We start from the raw sequence: 19,553 nt of genomic DNA on the forward strand, positions 1-19,553 counted from the left end.
GTCCTTACTTGTCATCAGCTATGATGCACTTGACATCACAGATGTAATAATTGCAAAAATAAACGGCCACACTTTAATGCCATTACACTGCATCCGAGCCATACAGAATTTGTAGTTTATTGAGACTGTGTACACAAAATACAGATGTTAAAATGAACCAAATACCTCGTAAAGAAGGATATCTTATACCGGTTTCAATAGTGGTGTTTCAAGGATGGAGCAAACAGGAAAAGACCAAAGAAAACACACACAACAACAGCTGCAACATCAGCCACAAACAAGCCTGTGCTGCCATTTTGTTCAATAATTGTGTTGAGCTTATTTGTTCAAAGCCATATATTATTCAGGAAACACTTTTACACACCTGGTAGGGGACTTATCTATTTTTCCATGCTCATTCTTTACAAACTTCTCTCTCGACTCCATACTGGCATTGTAAGCAATTTCACTGGCATTATCATCGCACCATTACATGCCAAAACATCACCACCACCAATGCCTAAGAACTCCCCACAGCTCATGCCATGCTATAATACGGCTGCCAACAGCACATCATGCACTAAACAAGCGTATGAAGGCGGGGTGGTTGGTACGAATTCATTCCGCAGCAAAGAGACGTGGACAGAAGGACGACTGCATCATTCACTACGATCTTTGAAATCACTCCTTATTCAGGCTTTTTTTTTAATTTATAAAAGAATTTGCATAGCGATGCAGTTATAGTTATCACTTCACTCTTACACAGATCACTCAACTTTGACTGTGAAATGACATAAGAGGCCTGTGTGATGCCACGAGAAAGATAATCGCCATTGTACAATTGTGTAAACTTATTTAGGGAATTTTTACTTCAGCAGCTCTTCACCGCTTTCTTGACAATTTTTCTAGTTTTCCAGTCATGCAATAGTTCTCAGACTATTCCCAGTTTTCCATGCTTTACTGGATTGCAGACATCCTGAAATACAGACGATGATTCAAGCAACTCAGCAACTGGGCGTTTGAGGCTTACATGTTTGTATCATCCGTATGTGTGGCCTGCTTAGACTAATTTTCATTTACACAGATGATAAAGCTATGAAAAATTATTGCACAGGCTGCATTTCTGCCCTGTGTGGTTATGCAGTTTGACTGCGCACCTTTGTACTGAGAGATTATGCTATTTCTTGAGAAACAACACAGTGGAATACTACAGCAAGGCACACCTAGAGATGCTCATTCTAGCATAAAATCTCAGTGCTACAGCAAACAGCAGCACTGATTATTGTCTGCTCGCTTTCTATATTGATCTGTATCATACCGTAAGGGGAAGTCTGCAGTGGAAAATTGGACACAATGCAAATAAGCTTATACAAAGAAAAGCATGCAACTTGAAATCATGTGCATCTTAGCTAAAATGTGCTGTATTACTTTTATTAAAATTTACATGATTGTATATCTTTCTCCTGCAATTTCAGTTATTTTTTAGCCACACTGGCAGTTGTTACTTTGCAGAAGCCGACATATTGATCCAGTTGTGTCCGCACAAATCTATGCAGCTGAACAGTTTAATGTAGTGAGCATGGTGTACTGTATCATCAAGGTCAAAGCCTGGGAGCAGATTTATGGGACACAATGCTGAATTCGTGGTAAAATAATGTAGATGCCTCTGCATGACTAACCACCTAACTTCAGTAATGAGTGGTGGACATGCAGAGTCTTCAGGCAACTCCTGGTAATTAATACATGTCATACGGGAGATGGTTTGCAAGATACCAGCACCAAAAGCAACAGTTTCACAGATTCTGGCCATATGCATTACGTTGGCACACAAGAAGAGCATGTAACTACTTCGGTCCACTTTACTGAACTTTAGCACCCCTAAGAGTGCCATAGAAAATGTGGGGGGAGGGGGGGGGGTTCTAAAAAGAAACAGTAGTAGTGTCAATTTCCCATTAAAAAGAAATGAAAAATTCCACACACACAACCACAAGATTTCTGAACCTATGGTGAAGCTAGCTCTTACACAGACATGTTTTTTGTGGGGCATGGCATGGTGTGCCTAAGCTAATGCCAGTCACATACTGTATTTGAATAGCAATAAATTTGTATAGCAATTATTTTCTTCACATATGGTATTGAAGAACGGCTTACCTGAAACAAAATAAATAATCAGGTTTGACATATATACAATCATACGTCACAGGCATTTGGTGCCAGTCATGCAGTGAAAGCAGTGTGCACGAGACGCCACATATTCTCCTGGTGATCATGTGAAGGCTTTCCAACGGTAAATGTATGTACGTGGTATCTTGTATTGCAACAGCATTCAGGCACTGTTTCGGATGAGAGATCCATAGATGTTAGAATCATTTGTCATGATGCTGATAACACATTCTTAGTTACACCAGAACTTTGTGACCGTAGTATGCCCATATTCTGTTTATTCTCCACTCACTGCTGTACATTTATGGGTGGAGTGCAAGTCAAGGAAGAGGAGAGCTGGTGCGAAATGAGAGTACCGATGTACAGGACATGTCATACAGCAAAAGCCATTGATACTTAGCATGCAGCTGCCCTGAGCTGGTGCAAGGAGAACAAGTTGTAACATAATTGAAGGTAAAGTGATGTACCACGCATATGCATATTTGCAGGATTTGGTTTGGTTCACTATTTTGTAACTCAGCTATTCAGAAGACGTTCAAGACATGCACAACACAGCCAAATTAGAGGGTAGTGTTTCTGGTGTGTTGTATGTTGTGTGTTGCTACCGTCAATAAATTTTCCTATTACAATTAGAGGTATTGTGGCATTTGTGATGAATAGAAGCATGATTGCAATGTGGATGCAGGTGTATATGATAAATCATGTGGCATGATTCCATAGGGATGTGTTTTTCGATTCTTAAGATTTACCTCAACAGGATCAACGTGGCTCCAACCAAAGTTAGCTTGAAAGAGGGGATCCCGACGTTTCGGAGCTGAACCGGCTCCTTCTTCTGGGGTGACAAACTAACAGGGCTAACTTTGGTTGGAGCCACGTTGATCCTGTTCAGTTTCTACCCAACCAGGCACACCTGTGTCAAGCATGTTCACGTTTAAGATTTACCTGTACAGGATATGAGGCTACACAAAAAGAGTGCACAGATCACACCAGTGTAAAGCTGCAGTGCGTAGAGTAATTTTTAACAGTCCTGCTCACAAAATGATGCAGAACAGCATGTGTACATTTTTACTTGAAAGAAAAGCCTTGAGCTTCAGGAGACACAAAAGGGACACCATTTTTTGTTTAGCGCTGTATTCACACTGAACAGATGAGCACATGGATAAACTCTGTGGCCATATGACAGCTATCAACAACGTAAAAGGAGGAGAGCTAGTGTAACATGGGTGCTTGTTTACCCTGCTTTACTACTGTTGTCTATATCCACACTGAACACATGAGCACAGAAATAAACTATGCGGCCATACGGCAGCTGTCAGTAACGTAAAAGAACGATAGCTACTGTTAACATGGGTGCATGTTCTTCCATGTGCTCGTGTGGCCAGTGTGGATATAAACGGCTGCAGTGGCTGGACAAATCTGTATCCATGTCAACGCAAGCTAACTTTCTTTTGAGTAGTTGACAACTGTCATGTGGCTATGTACAATTTATCCATGCACTCATGCTGCAGTATGGGGGAACGACATTTCCATTTTGATGTTGCATGAACCAGCTGACTCCTATTATAATTGTCAATACTATCTATTGATGAGTCTGTAGCCTATGTTTTGTTATATTCATCTGGAAGGTGCTGTATGCAGTAATTGCAGTTGATCTAATTTTCAACTTTAAGTGCAGTTCAATGGGAGCAAGAGAGCTTCAAAGTTTCTGTACACATTGCCCTTTATTCCTGTGCAATTCAAACGTACTGCAGTACGACACCTCAGATATATTGGTGGAGTCAGCATGTGGAATGTAGCAAGGATTTTTTTTTTCCTTGTGCACCATTGCTCACTTATGTTCTCATGTGACCTTGACAACTAATTGAGCAGGATATCCAGAGTGCACGTTTCTATGAAAAAAGTCATCCTTGTGGAACTACGTAATAGCCTTTATTGTCTGAATATAAACAAAAAGCTCACGAATACAAAGTTGTTGTGATGAATGAGTCCATAGCAGAAATTTTCAAGAGAGGATCTCCAGAATATATGTGCTTATACAATGCAGAAAAGCTGTCAGTGATTGGTCATGGTTATGTACCTGCAATAGTAATGATGATTCCAAAAGGTTTGCAGCCTCCTTTAGCACATTGCTGTGTAGTGTGTTTTGCAGAAGCAGCCCTACAAAAGCACATCTACTGTTACCAAATGATAAATCAATATAGAAGTAAGTAATATCAAGTAAAAGTAAGTAGATGTAGCAGTGGCAACACGATACCTGAATAACATATTTTTATTGGTCTGTTCTGCTGTGGCATGCTGAAATAAGTAAAACACACATTTCAGTTTCATCTATGCTTGCATGTGAATCCAGGGGAAATGGGGACCTCCTTAGCTTTTGCTCCGGTATTTTCATAATCGGGGAACGTAAACTCTGCTCAAATTTCGTGTTCAGTGTAGTGCAACAACATGCAATATCTCCATGCCTTGACAGTACCCACACAACAGCCGCAAGACGCTAATGCACTTTGTGATCAGTCCTATTGCACTGTTAGATGTCTCTGGAGATTAGACACGCTGCGAAGAGATGATAGATACTGGGATGGTTGATAAGCATGCCAGTGGATAACGCCCCCAATTTCTCCATCGGGGCTTGCAACAAACATCTAGCACGTTATTGCTCTTACTGTAAAATGACAGGGGCGCTTACAGTGTGTATCACAGGAGATGACGCTCATAATAAGCGCCAGCACTACTTATGCTTTGTTTTTGAAGATGCACATTGACGTTCGGCCATCCGCACGCTCTCTCGGTCCCTTGGATTGGTATATGGATTTTGTCCAGTGGCACATGTCGATGTCACTCTCTTTGACCACACTTTGACGGTGCTTTTTACGTTTGTCATGCAAAAGTTCGCAATAGCGCCTTCTAAAAACAACAGCCGCATTTCGTACCCCCGGTCAAGCGTTACGCCGTTTTTGTTTACGAACCGTGCATTTGAAACGATTCTGCTTAATTTTTACCAGTTAACTTCGAATTAGTGCAACATCACCTACCGCAACCAATCTACGATAGTTTTTTCAACACACACGTCCACAGTAATTGCAACGTATACTTAGACCGATGTTAAACTAGCCCCTCCCCTAGTTTAAAATACGTCCCATTCAAATGCATGGGGCTTAAACCACCAGTTTAAGTAGCTTGGGTGGATGATCGAAATGGAACATTTGAGGCAAATATTCGTCCCATTGTGATCAATTCTGTCTCCTGGGCGCTTCTAGTAACTATATTAATCGAAACTTACCCAAGATTTGATGAAAAATTCCTCGTGAACCGGGGATTAGGCCTACCGGCCACCATCGCTTCTGGCAGACTCTGGTGAAATACGCATGCGCTGTGCAGGAAGCTCGCTATGTGCGCCGCCATAGGCTTCACAGCAGCAGGTGGTAGAGCATGGGGTGGTGATCCAGGATTGGCGAACGAAAGTCTCACGTGATTGATTTAAACCCGACGTCACTAAACCAATAGTTTAAGTAAGTTGGTGAATACGGACTAACGTAATTAAGAATCGAACGGCGGGACACCTGTGAAACACTGTTGGGATACATCAGTATACTGGCACCTTACAAAATTGTGTGATGACAAACAACGATCAACGCCTGCAGCGCAATAAATACTCACAATCTCCGTTGCCTCCCATTGTTTTCTATGGGCGCACACTGCGTTTTAGGGCCTCCCAACATGGCGGCCCGAATGCACGCCTCTCCCCCACGAGCCCCTCTCCCATGCGCGATCCAGCCTTTATACATAGAGATCAGTGGTCAGGACTCATGTCCAGGAACACCATCGTCCTCTGCAACCACGGAGTAAGAAGGTTAGGAGGTGATACTGCCCATAGAAGCAAGCGCCGGCGCGCGACCAGAGACTGTCACGTTGGGGGAGAGGAAAAAGGCAGTTGCTGACTTTACGCGACAGGTGGCACGGCGGCACTGTCTTCCATTTTGCGCATTTACATGGAAGGCTATAGGGAAAGCAGTGGTTTTCGCAAGTCGTACGGTGGCCTCTACGGACGAAGACAAACTGATGAACGTGAACGATGTTTGTCTTAGCAATAAAGGTCGCGCTTGTCAACTACATAGCACTTCCTGTTTAGCGAAACCAACGGAAAATAATTTCATTCTCTTGGCTCTCGGTTCTGTTGAGCAGACGACAGGAGCACGATGATCGAGTAAGCGTTTCATCTTCTTCTTCTTTTCTAGCGTTTAATTCACGTGCTTTTACGTGTTTTAGTCACGCCGCCGGACAAGTGACCGTATCACGTGACCGCATGCTTCGGAAATTCTGCGTCCTCGTGCAACAGATGGCACTGCGGGCCGGGCAGCGGAGCGCGCGCTCCTCGTACATCTCTGGTCGTGGGAGAGAGTGAAGTTTCATCTCCTAGTCTTCTTACTCCGTGTCTGCAATTGAGATCACAGTAGTGATATAGAGGTGCTACCGGGTTATAAGAAGCTGCGCGGTTCAAGTATATACACCAATGAGAATTTTGCTCGCGGTCCGATTAGAAAGGGCAGAGTTGCTGAAGTACGGCAAGGTAAGCGGAGAGCCCTACCGACTGCGCAATGATAAGATTTACATTCGTGATAAATAATTCATTAATGATACGCAGTTGAAGGGCGTTAATCAGGTTCCACGTACACCTCGCTCTGAAAAAAAATTGTTTCCACGTCTAACTTAACGCTTATCTGTTTAAACGCTTGCAGCGTTTTTAACAAAAAGATAGATATTGACAGTGTCTTGTTTGAACATAATCCTGATGAGTTGGCGATAACTGAAACCTGATTGAACCCAGAAATTCAGAGTACTGGAATTTTTCCTGGCGGCTACAGTGTAATCAGGAAGGATAGAATATCTCGGGGGGTGGGGTGGGGGTGGTGGTGTTGCGATACTAATAAATGATTCCCAGTTTATTGCATTACCTCCTGCAGATTTTGAAAGCGTGTGGTGCAAACTCTTTACAGACAATGGGACTGTGGCGATAGGGGTTGTATATAGGCCCCTGGTGCCGATGTAGCGGTAATGAAGGGATTGTCTGACTATACGAGGGGTGTTCAAATTAAAACCGGGACATTTCATTTGTCGCAAAAGTAAAATTAACCCACAGGCAAGACATTAGTTCAATTTTTCAACGTAATCTCCAGCTGCACAAATGCACTTGTCCCAGCGTTTCACGAGGGCTTCGATGCCAGCAGCGTAGAAATCCTTACCGGCGCGTAGCAGCCGTGATCGGACCGCATTTTTGACCTCGTCGTCGCAGCTGAAGTGGCCCCCAAGGAACGCCTTAAGTGGCCCGAAGTGATGGAAATCGCTGGCGGCGAGGTCTGGACTGTAAGAAGGATGTGGCAGCAACTCCCTCAGCAACAACTTAGCAGGTGCGTGTCGTGAGATGCGCGGTATGCCGGCGTGCATTGGCCTGTAGGAGGTGGGCTCCCTTGGTGATGAGACCCGGACGCTTCTGCATCAGCGCCTTGTGCACATCCCGGAGAACCTGGCAGTAATGTGCACTATTGATGGTGGTACCATGGGTAGAAAATCAACATGAACAACGCCAGCCTTGTCCCAGAAAATCATGGCCATGCCCTTACCCGCAGACTGTGTGCTTCGGAACTTCTAGGGAGCTGGCGAACTCGGATGCTTCCACGGTTTTGATGCGCGTTTAGACTCAGGAGTGAAATGGATGAAAGGGACGGGGACAAACACACGGAGGCGTTCCACGCGTTCAACGTTGACCGCCTCCATGTGTGTTTGTCCCTGTCCGTCCGCGTTCTTAATCATGTTCTGTCGGATCTGAGTTGGTTGCTGGATGAGATCGCATCACAACTTTTCTTTGGCGGTACAACGTAACGCCATAACTTGGGTGGTGATTCCACTAGGAACCTCGCTAGGGCCTGATTGTAAGACTGAAATTTCCTATCACGTATTGTGTTTCTCTGTTCTGCGGCTCTTTTGTAATCCTATTAAGACGGCGTTTCAAATGAATTATTTCACGATCAATCCGTGGGTTCTTCCTTGCGCGTTGCAACCTGCCTCTTTGTAATTGGAACAAATGTTGTACAATATTGAGAAAGAGTAACCAGAGCTCATTAGAATCACCCCTTACTGACGCGTCGCGAAAACGATCAAATTCGTGTGCCAAATGATCCGGAATACCGACATCATCCGCATTTGCAAAATTGTGGGTTGCGGTAAACCGCTTACTGGTTGTGCGAGCAGGGACCAAATCGCAAGTTAGTCGTACAATAGAATGATCAGAAATGCCATCAAAAATATTGCGAGAAGAAACATTTAAAGTCTGACTCACAAACAGCAAATCCAGTTACGATGCAGTTGTGGAAGTAAACCTAGTAGGTTTATATAGTGTCGTAATAAGTTGAACTCAAAACATCGTATCACAAAGAAGTTCAGCGCTAGCACCTTTATGACATAAAGACACATCATACTATTCCAGTCGACACCATCGAGATTAAAATCACCGCACATAACCATCTTTTGCGTTGTTTTAGCAAACTTGCTTATATGGTCAGACAATCCCTTAATCACCGCTACATCAGCACCAGGGGGCCTATATATACAACCCATATCGTCACAGTCCCTTTGTCTGTAAACAGTATAAACCATACGCTTTAAAAATATGCAGAAGGTAATGCAATAAACTGGAAATCATCATTCAGTAGTACGGCAACCCCCCCCCCCCCCCCCCCCGAGATATTCTATTATTCCTTATTACGCTGTAACTGCCACGAAAAATCTCAGCACTCTCAATTTCCGGACTCAACCGGTTTCAGTTATCGCTACTCATCAGGATTATGTTCAAACAAGACACTTCCAATCTCTATCTTTTTGTTAGCAACACTGGGAGCGTTTAAACAGATAAGCGTTAAAGGGCCGGTCTTAGCCAAAGTTAGCCAAAACTAGCTACACCAGTACTGTACACATACGACCGTCAAAGTTCCATTCTGAATAACCAAGTCGTTTTCGAGGAATGTGTCGAAACATGCCGTAATAGCAGACGACGGAACCTGCGCTTCTGTCATGCATACGTCGCGTATGACGTCGGCCTGCGGGAACGTCGTCCTTGTCATGGCAATTGTAAGTTGGAGAAGCACCTTGGGTTGAGTTACCCCTTTGCTCTCGAAATGGGGACACTCAGTCATATACCTCCGCCAGCGGTGCATGTAGTCCGAGCATTGACTGTGCGGTCTCTGATAATGTGGCGCACAATCGGATACGTGGAAGCTAAGTCACGTGTTTTCTTTCCGCGCGTATTCAATGCGTTTTTTAAAATAAACACGCACCCCTTCTCCATGTACGCCCTCAGCCATTTCGAAGCATGATCAGTGTTCCCTAGTCTCGGGGTTTTTACATTACGCACCATCTTCACCAGTTCGCTTGCTTCATAGCCATATTTTCATTGTCATGATCAGTGTGCAATGGTGAGTGTGATGGAATCGCGCGTAATATATTTTTGGTCGGAGCTGATGGCCAGAGACTTCAGATTTGTGATTGTGGGTGGGGTTGCCTGCGACTTTTAACTTCTCTGAGGATTAACGTAGTTGTTCTAAACCGCTGTGCTTGCACTTCTTTGAATGTGCGTTTTTCACCTGAGAACAAAGTAAATGTACGAGAGTTGCCGCGGTGCCCAGCAACTTCTGAAACTCGCCTTCTCACGCCTATGTACTAGCGAGTACAAGATAAGACGGTTTCTGTATCCTATCCCGGACTTTCCCGCAGGGCGGCGTGACTGTTCTTATTGTTGCCAACACAGGTGGCGGCATGCTCTGCATCTTTATCAATTTAATTCGGTTATTTAATAACTGTGGCACGTTTTGTCGGCTAAATTCGCAGTATTCCATTTTCAACAAAGGGCAATCGAATGGTACACTTTATGAGAGAGGCAGGGGGTGCGATCCGTCCCTTTGAGTTCTATGTCACTACAATGTGCTTAACGGAAGATAATATAGATCTTGCAGAGGACGACGGTCTTCCTCTACATGAGATGAGCTCTGACCGACGATGATGCAATGTCCCAGCGGGCAGATGTGCGTGACCTCACGCGGAGACGGTGCCGATGGAAATGTCGCGCAGCGCCCGTAGCGCGTGGCAGCAAAAGCAGCACTTCATCGTCTTCCACGGGCCGCCACATTACTCCCTCCCCCTTTTACACGAGGAGCTGGGCTTGCGGTTTGAATGGTTGAGGTCCGCGTCAATACTAAGACGGGAAGAATGATGATGTCACGTGGACGTGGGAAAGCTTTGCATACTGCTTGAGTTCGCGGAAGCAGGCACTGCAGGATAGCGGACGTGGACATTCGTTGTAGAACGTTGCTGCGGACGGTCAATGTAGTGCGCTGTGCGTCGTACTGCTGCACCAGTGATCAGCTGGCGTCGTGTCAAGTGGAAGCAGGACGATGTGGGCAGTGTGAGACACTTCTCCCAGCGTCTTCCGGAAAGCGTTGCAGAGCTGACGCATATGCGGCGTCAGGGCGTAACAACAGCGACTTACCGATACCGGTAGAGGAGTGTGTTGCCAACTGAACGGTCGCTGGTGATGTCCGGGGTGCCATCAGAAAGTACGTCGAGGCCTTGAGAAGTTTGCGGGACCACGGTGTACCTCAACCGGTACCGGGTGTTGAAGCCGGAGAGTGCCGGGTCAGAAGAAGCGAGCGTAGCCTCCTATTACGAGCCCCGTCAGAGAGAAGTGCTCGGTGACTCACGATAGGCGGGCCGTAGGTCTTGAGCAGGTGAGCGGATGTTGCTGCCCGATAATAGCCGTCGTTGTGAAATTTGGGATGGTTGGAAGCCCAATTACACCGAATATGGTGGTCGTTGTCCGGATCACCAAATGTAGAGGACGATGGTCTTCCTCTACATGAGTCCTGACCGAGGATGATGGAATGTCCCAGCGGGAAGATGTGCGTGGCCTCACGCAAGGACGGTGCCGATAAAACTTGTACCAGCGCAGTAGCGCGTGGCAGCAGAGGCACCTCTTCATCGTCTTCCACGGGCCGCCACAATCTTATAGTGACAGACACATGTCCTATGAAACGCAAATCAATTTTTTAAAAAAACGAAGAGGCGCCGCCGTTCTCTGAATCGGTGAACTGTAGTTTCACTATAAACAATGAGAAAGGCCAATGCGATCATATTATTTTTTAATCGTTGCACAACCGAATTGGTACCAGCATAATGACCTCGAAAGTACTTATCATTATGATCTTGGTGCGCATGATAGGAGCCACTAACTGCAAATCTTTCGAGGTGCGAGAAGGCCCATCATGGCCCCGGCATAGGGTTGTGTATGAATGGGTTCCACTTGAGTTCAGTATACCAATACTGCTTCTCTCTGTGCTACTAACCATTCTTTGTAAGACGCGTTGCTACAGCATGTGGTTCCACGTCTTACCCCCGGGACCAATTATTTGTGTGTGATACCCACACACAAATTGGTGGCGGTGGTGGTGGAGGTGGGAGGGTCAGAGGGGGTTATCCCCCTCTGAGACCATCACTTGTACGCTAATAATTATAAAATTCAAAGCGAATTCAGAATGCAGACTTGGCCGAATTTCTGCACTGAAACCTGTGCGAAAGGGGTTCGTGGTGTCTGTCAGAACACCCGAAGAGAACCTCTCAAACATACCTGGCGAAACACATATGTCCGGACATCCAAGTTTTGTCTGAAAGAAAAAACGATTAGAGTGGGCGATTTTATTTTGAAGCAACATCAGCAGACAGCTATTTGCAGGGTATTACGTCACCATCTTTCGGTTTTCATCAACAAATTAATGTTCCCACATAGATAACGGGTATTACATGCAGTACGGTATATCTTACAAATACAAAGAATTCTGAAGTGCAAGCTGTTGTGCTCAAGTACGATACAGCTTATTTTTATCCAGCTATATTTGTTACGATCTTTCAGACAACACCATCACGAAAAACAACCAATATTCTAAGATATCCTCTATTTTGGACAAGCAGCATTGGTATAAAAAATACAGAAATGGAATTATATCTATGCTAACTGTCATCGAAGCTACAGAAATAGGGAAAGCTGCAGAAATACAGAAATACCCTTACAAGAAATTTAATGATTTTTTTTTGTTGAAAGGTCAATGACTTTGACACCAGGCTCATCAGAATTTCTGATGAATTTTGTGAAAATTTCTGATGAACTTATGTTTAAAATTGACTGATCTTTCCCGATGCATACTTGATGAGTTTCTCACGGTTTATGGTCCCTTTCGGGTAAGTTTTCAATTATTTCCTAAGTAATAAATTTCCTAATTACTATATAATAGCTTCCTGATTAGTCTACATGAATGAACCACTGCACGGTCGTACCGAGGCCGGGCAGAAAAAGTGCTAGCTGGCGATTTTCTGTCGCTCCGAAAGCGCCACATGAACATGTGAGATTGCTTCGCTTTGACAAAGCGAACATGACTGCATGAGTGCAGCAGAAAATGCTGCCACGAAATGGCCACCCGAAATAACCATAAGCTCAGGACTAGACTCCCTGGAACTAAAGTACCGCCATCGTCAGATACACGTGAGCAAGCTGATGCTGTACTGCAGCCATACTTGGTACACTGGCGCAGCCGGAAATAGAAAACGATTGTTGTAATTTCCTCGTTATCGGCACCAGCGAACGCACTCTAGTGGATCAACACCTGCGGCTATGCGGCTGCAATCTCACTTTTTCGAACATGTCAGGTAGATGTTTCCCTGTTTCACCAGTCAAACTTTCGTGGAGAAAGAATCATCCTTGCACGTGTCGGGGATTGATTGATTGATTTGAAGGAGAAATAAAATGGAGTAATGAGGAGTAATGTGTCCTCCTCATTTTTCTCTCACTTTCAAGGTCCCGGTGGAACCCTCGGTCGACACTCAACACCCAACCGCGACGACAACATGACGGATGCGGATGACGAAATCCTCGAGAGCCTCGTGAAGACAGCGACAGCGAAGCCAGGCCAGAACGAACCACGCTTGCGTAAGAAGGCACGTTACGGCGACCGAAAGTCTTGTGAGTTTCACTCTCTCTCTCTCTCTTTCTGATTCTCTCCTCCTTTTTAAGGGAAGGTGCGGCAATCAAAATGTATACAGTCAATCCTCGATTTATGAACACCCTCGGTTCCCTGAAAAATCGTTCATAAATCGAGGGATTCATAAATCGAAAATTCCGTTAAGTGAGTACTATCGGGCAAATGGAACAGTATTCCCGAGTTGAGATTGTGTTTATAATGCAATATACTGTGTAATTTTGCTTTCGACCATGCCTTCTGCTGTGTCAATCTTGGAAAGAAGAGATGTCACCTCATTCGCACTCGACTGGTCTCGGATTTCCTCCGGGATTTTTAACCTCCGTTTATTAATCTCCGGGTAACAGCGACCACCTTATTCATCAGTTGAGGTCAGGAACACTTGGTTGCCCCTTGTGCGACCCCAGAAGACCCGTTTGTTAAGATTTCGGTTACGCCCCATTTCGTCCAAAGGTTTATTACGTCCAAGTACTCACAACGTCCAAATACTTAATTCGTCCGAAAAAAATCGGACGTACTGAACACTTGGACGAAATGAACAGGCGAGGAGAAACTTGTCCAGCGCGTCCAATACCCGTACCGTCCAATAGCCCATTTCGTCCAAATGGGGGAATTCCCAAAGGCTCTGCTCCTTTCGGCAGACGACTGCCTAAGGCTCTGCTCCTTTCGGCAGGCGACTGCCTGGCTGCATTCATGAAAGCACAGGCCATTTTGATACTGGGTGAATGGCAGGTGACTGTATTCATGAAAGCAAATTGATTATCGATCAAACGGGGAATCACAGAAAACACAAACCCGTTCACAGGACCGCTGACCTACAGTGACCGTCCAGTTAACGATGTGTTGTTTTCTATAACTGTGTTCTCGCTAAGTACCGCGTTTCCCAATATCAGTGATCTTTCTTGGAAACATCTAGGGATCTGAAAGGAAACTTTCGGTCCTTTGCCTTTACGTAGACTACTTCGAGCGGCAGTGGCCTACCAACGTTCATCTCTGCAATTAGTTTGCAGGTGAGGACGATCTCCGCACAAACAATCACGCCGAAGGGTGGCATAATTCGCTGTGCATGAAATTCAAGAGCCAACCCCACATGACGTTTTCGAAGTTCCTCGTCGAATTTGAGTCAACCATACACAATGTAAGCACAACTAGGTAAGCAACAAATTCGCATAATCAGGGAACATCATCATGATAATTAATAGAATATAGCATATATACTTCCTCGCTTGCTCTCTTTGTATTCATGCTTCTTACCGCCATTTGCAGGTACGCATTCGGCTGCTGTTGAACGGGGCTTCGCCAAGCAAGAGACGATACAAGAGGCTCGCTCTTCCTTCTCATGGGCGTACGGAAAATACAGCTCAGGGGAAATGAGGCTAGGAAACGAAGCACCCTTCACAGACGTAACAGAGCAGTTTGCTCATGTCATCAAGGCATACCTGCAGCGCATGTCCCACTTGCTGGGCCATGCTAACTAATAAGTTAATTGCTCAAAGGAAAAAAAAACAACTAAACGGAGCAGGCTGAGCATTTGTTTCTCGTTTTACTCGGTGTATAACATCTTTCAGTGGGAATGTTTAAATCTTACCTTCAACTAATAAGTCAGTTGTTGGAATGAAAAAAAAAAGAACGAAAGAAAAATAAATAAACAGAGCAGGCTGAGCATTTGTTTTTCGTTTTACTTGGTGTATGGCATGGCATCTTTCGGTGTGAATGTTTAAATCCTACCTTCAATCGTAAACGAAGCAATTGTTCACTCGCATTCGGAGATCCCCCTCCCTTTTCGGACGAAACAAGCGTTTGGACGTTACGGTTATTTGAACGGGTTGGTCAAGTTTCCCCCCCTTTGGTTCAGTTCGTGCAATGCCCACTATGTCAAATTTTTTTCGGACGTGCTGAGTACTTGGACGTTGTGAATACTTGGACGAAATAAACATTTGGACGAATCGGGGTGCTACGCCCCATTTCGTCCAAACGTTTATTTCGTCCAAGTACTCACAACGTCCAAATATTTAATTCGTCCGAAAAAAATCGGACGTACTGAACACTTGGACGAAATGAACAGGCGAGGAGAAACTTGCCCAGCGCGTCCAATACCCGTACCGTCCAATAGCCCATTTCGTCCAAATGGGGGAATTCCCAAAGGCTCAGCTCCTTTCGGCAGACGACTGCCTAAGGCTCTGCTCCTTTCGGCAGGCGACTGCCTGGCTGCATTCATGAAAGCACAGGCCATTTTGATACTGGGTGAATGGCAGGTGACTGTATTCATGAAAGCAAATCGATTATCGATCAAACGGGGAATCACAGAAAACACAAACCCGTTCACAGGACCGCTGACCTACAGTGACCGTTCAGTTAACGATGTGTTGTTTTCTATAACTGTGTTCTCGCTAAGTACCGCGTTTCCCAATATCAGTGATCTTTCTTGGAAACATCTAGGGATCTGAAAGGAAACTTGCGGTCCTTTGCCTTTACGTAGACTACTTCGAGCGGCAGTGGCCTACCAACGTTCATATCTGCAATTAGTTTGCAGATGAGGACGATCTCCGCACAAACAATCACGCCGAAGGGTGGCATAATTCGCTGTGCATGAAATTCAAGAGCCAACCCCACATGACGTTTTCGAAGTTCCTCGTCGAATTTGAGTCAACCATACACAATGTAAGCACAACCAGGTAAGCAACAAATTCGCATAATCAGGGAACATCATCATGATAATTAATAGAATATAGCATATATACTTCCTCGCTTGCTCTCTTTGTATTCATGCTTCCTACCGCCATTTGCAGGTACGCATTCGGCTGCTGTTGAACGGGGCTTCGCCAAGCAGGAGACGATACAAGAGGCTCGCTCTTCCTTCTCATGGGCGTACGGAAAATACAGCTCAGGGGAAATGAGGCTAGGAAACGAAGCACCCTTCACAGACGTAACAGAGCAGTTTGCTCATGTCATCAAGGCATACCTGCAGCGCATGTCCCACTTGCTGGGCCATGCTAACTAATAAGTTAATTGCTCAAAGGAAAAAAAAAACAACTAAACGGAGCAGGCTGAGCATTTGTTTCTCGTTTTACTCGGTGTATAACATCTTTCAGTGGGAATGTTTAAATCTTACCTTCAACTAATAAGTCAGTTGTTGGAATGAAAAAAAAAAGAACGAAAGAAAAATAAATAAACAGAGCAGGCTGAGCATTTGTTTTTCGTTTTACTTGGTGTATGGCATGGCATCTTTCGGTGTGAATGTTTAAATCCTACCTTCAATCGTAAACGAAGCAATTGTTCACTCGCATTCGGAGATCCCCCTCCCTTTTCGGACGAAACAAGCGTTTGGACGTTACGGTTATTTGAACGGGTTGGTCAAGTTTCCCCCCCTTTGGTTCAGTTCGTCCAATGCCCACTATGTCAAATTTTTTTCGGACGTGCTGAGTACTTGGACGTTGTGAATACTTGGACGAAATAAACATTTGGACGAATCGGGGTGCTACGCCCCATTTCGTCCAAACGTTTATTTCGTCCAAGTACTCACAACGTCCAAATATTTAATTCGTCCGAAAAAAATCGGACGTACTGAACACTTGGACGAAATGAACAGGCGAGGAGAAACTTGCCCAGCGCGTCCAATACCCGTACCGTCCAATAGCCCATTTCGTCCAAATGGGGGAATTCCCAAAGGCTCAGCTCCTTTCGGCAGACGACTGCCTAAGGCTCTGCTCCTTTCGGCAGGCGACTGCCTGGCTGCATTCATGAAAGCACAGGCCATTTTGATACTGGGTGAATGGCAGGTGACTGTATTCATGAAAGCAAATTGATTATCGATCAAACGGGGAATCACAGAAAACACAAACCCGTTCACAGGACCGCTGACCTACAGTGACCGTCCAGTTAACGATGTGTTGTTTTCTATAACTGTGTTCTCGCTAAGTACCGCGTTTCCCAATATCAGTGATCTTTCTTGGAAACATCTAGGGATCTGAAAGGAAACTTGCGGTCTTTTGCCTTTACGTAGACTACTTCGAGCGGCAGTGGCCTACCAACGTTCATATCTGCAATTAGTTTGCAGATGAGGACGATCTCCGCACAAACAATCACGCCGAAGGGTGGCATAATTCGCTGTGCATGAAATTCAAGAGCCAACCCCACATGACGTTTTCGAAGTTCCTCGTCGAATTTGAGTCAACCATACACAATGTAAGCACAACCAGGTAAGCAACAAATTCGCATAATCAGGGAACATCATCATGATAATTAATAGAATATAGCATATATACTTCCTCGCTTGCTCTCTTTGTATTCATGCTTCCTACCGCCATTTGCAGGTACGCATTCGGCTGCTGTTGAACGGGGCTTCGCCAAGCAGGAGACGATACAAGAGGCTCGCTCTTCCTTCTCATGGGCGTACGGAAAATACAGCTCAGGGGAAATGAGGCTAGGAAACGAAGCACCCTTCACAGACGTAACAGAGCAGTTTGCTCATGTCATCAAGGCATACCTGCAGCGCATGTCCCACTTGCTGGGCCATGCTAACTAATAAGTTAATTGCTCAAAGGAGAAAAAAAAACAACTAAACGGAGCAGGCTGAGCATTTGTTTCTCGTTTTACTCGGTGTATAACATCTTTCAGTGGGAATGTTTAAATCTTACCTTCAACTAATAAGTCAGTTGTTGGAATGAAAAAAAAAAGAAAGAAAGAAAAATAAATAAACAGAGCAGGCTGAGCATTTGTTTTTCGTTTTACTTGGTGTATGGCATGGCATCTTTCGGTATGAATGTTTAAATCCTACCTTCAATCGTAAACGAAGCAATTGTTCACTCGCATTCGGAGATTCCCCTCCCTTTTCTGACGAAACAAGCGTTTGGACGGTACGGTTATTTGGGCGGGTTGGTCAAGTTTTCCCCCCTTTGGTTCAGTTCGTCCAATGCCCACTATGTCCAATTTTTTTCGGACGTGCTGAGTACTTGGACGTTGTGAATACTTGGACGAAATAAACATTTGGACGAATCGGGGTGCTACCATTCATAAGACCACGGAATGATCCCTTTGCAGGTTTCTGTTGACCTCGGAACGATCCGTTCGTAAATTGAGGTCAAAAACGCTGGGCAACTCCTAGTTGGTTCCCAGAAATTCCATTCATTATTCGAGTATCGAGGTTCATAAAACGAGGGAAAAATGCATGTCAAAAGTTCGGTTCCTCGTGCTAGTGTTCATAAAACGAGGGAATTCATAAATCGAAGGTTCATAAATCGAGGGTTGACTGTATCTGTAATGTAATGTAAAATGCAAAATCTAAATGCATAAAATGTAAAATGCAAGCAGTACATCTCTAGAGAAGACGGGACAAGGGGTATTTCAACTTTGGCTAACAGTAAGTGGGACAGGGGAGAAAACGAACTTTTTTATTGCACAGGGCAGGCCCTCAGTTAAGTTTTGACATAAAGGTATCATGAAATTTCAACATAATTAATTCATCAATCAATCAATCAATCAAGAGGCTCGTTAGATAGTATGCTTATGCCTATAACTCAGTATGTTAAAACGATATTCAGAAACTGATTGTTTAATTGAGATACTGATGCTGAAATACGTATGCACACAAAATTTGGTTAAGTTTGAACTGTAAGCTTTGAACTGGTTAGCTTTAAATGGCCACATCCCCCTTAAAGGAGTTGAAACATTTTCATAGATTTGGTTGATTACATTTCATTGCATCATGGATGCATTGTATTGCATGCCAGAATACAGAGGAAAAAATAATTATTGTTCTACGTGTCGTACTTACTGTGGTTTTCAACTATTGAAAAAAATGTCCTAAAAAATGTATGCGCAGTCATAGCTGTCTTGTGTCTCTGGTGCCAATCTTTGCTCCCCATGGTTCCCATCTGGTCCATTTGAAACCCTCGAATACCCCAGAATTTGAAAATGCTTTTTTCAAGGTCTGGAATACACTGCAATTTTCCACAGTCCTTGAAAACCTACGATTTTGCAACTTTTTCGTTTTCTCATAGAGCTATTTATGCAAATTCTGCTTTTCTGGGGTCAGAACTATTGTTTTCGAGCCACAGGATTTAGCACTCATCCTAATAAAAAAATCAGTAGGGGAAACCAGGAGTGCAAGAGATGAACCTGCTGTTTGTATTCAGAGGCACACTCAGACCCTCTGTTTTTTGGGGGAGGGTTTTTTTTTTGGGGGGGGGGGGGAGAGGATGTCCGCCTGGCCGTATAACTCCATTGCAAAAACGACGTCTATGCTGCTATCGTAGCTTTTTAAATAAAAATTCTGTAAAGGCTAAGAAAACACCCCGCATGTACCTTCACCCCAAGTGAGTCCGTACACTTAGGCTCAGA

General features: G+C 44.5%; 1 protein-coding gene and 1 long non-coding RNA gene across 3 annotated transcripts in view; one reads left to right on the forward strand and one right to left on the reverse strand.

Annotated features, from left to right (window-relative positions):
• The window catches only part of LOC135376279 (uncharacterized), a 329,348-nt gene that overhangs the window by 293,677 nt on the left and 16,118 nt on the right, over positions 1 to 19,553 (forward strand). The window lies entirely within an intron of this gene.
• Positions 4,053 to 5,628, reverse strand: LOC135376263 (uncharacterized). 2 transcript variants are annotated; one of them, XR_010417603.1, is made up of 3 exons: positions 5,423 to 5,628; positions 4,397 to 4,437; positions 4,053 to 4,299 (listed from the first exon to the last, which is right to left on the reverse strand). It is a non-coding gene; the product is annotated as an uncharacterized LOC135376263 (long non-coding RNA). The 2 variants fall into 2 exon arrangements; XR_010417602.1 differs by lacking the exon at positions 5,423 to 5,628 and adding an exon at positions 4,829 to 5,204.

Source organism: Ornithodoros turicata, chromosome 1 (assembly GCF_037126465.1).
Source record: "Ornithodoros turicata isolate Travis chromosome 1, ASM3712646v1, whole genome shotgun sequence".
Classification (NCBI taxonomy): Eukaryota; Metazoa; Arthropoda; class Arachnida; order Ixodida; family Argasidae; genus Ornithodoros; species Ornithodoros turicata.